Genomic DNA, 518 nt, shown 5'->3' on the forward strand with positions numbered 1-518 from the left:
GCAGAGGCAGGTGGATTTCTGAGTTTGAGGCCAGCTGGTCTACAGAGTGAGTTCCAGGACAGCCAGGGATACACAGAGAAACCCTGTCTCGGAAAAAACAAAACAAAAAGCTAGCAAGGGGAGGGAATCCACAAAGGTGTGAGCATCAGAAGGGCAGGATCACTGGTGGATCACTGGAGTGATCACTGGTGGATCACTGGAGTGATCACTGGTGGATCACTCACTGGTGGGTTACTCACTGGTGGGTCACTCACTGGTGGGTCACTGGTGGATCACTGGTGGTCATCACAGGGTCTGCCCATCAATCTAAAGTTACTGTAAAACCTGAAGAGAGAAGACCTAGAGACTAAGACTAGAGAGACAAGAAAGGAAACCAAAATACACAGCAGAGTGGATCATGGTGGGTCATGGTGGGTCATGGTGGGTCATGGTGGATCATGGTGGATCATGCGTAGAGTGGCTTCCTGTGGGAAGCTGAGGGAGGAGGATTGCCAAGTTTGAGGCCAGCCTGGACTGTA

The sequence above is a fragment of the Mastomys coucha genome, unplaced genomic scaffold (assembly GCF_008632895.1).
Source record: "Mastomys coucha isolate ucsf_1 unplaced genomic scaffold, UCSF_Mcou_1 pScaffold18, whole genome shotgun sequence".
In the NCBI taxonomy this organism is placed as follows: domain Eukaryota; kingdom Metazoa; phylum Chordata; class Mammalia; order Rodentia; family Muridae; genus Mastomys; species Mastomys coucha.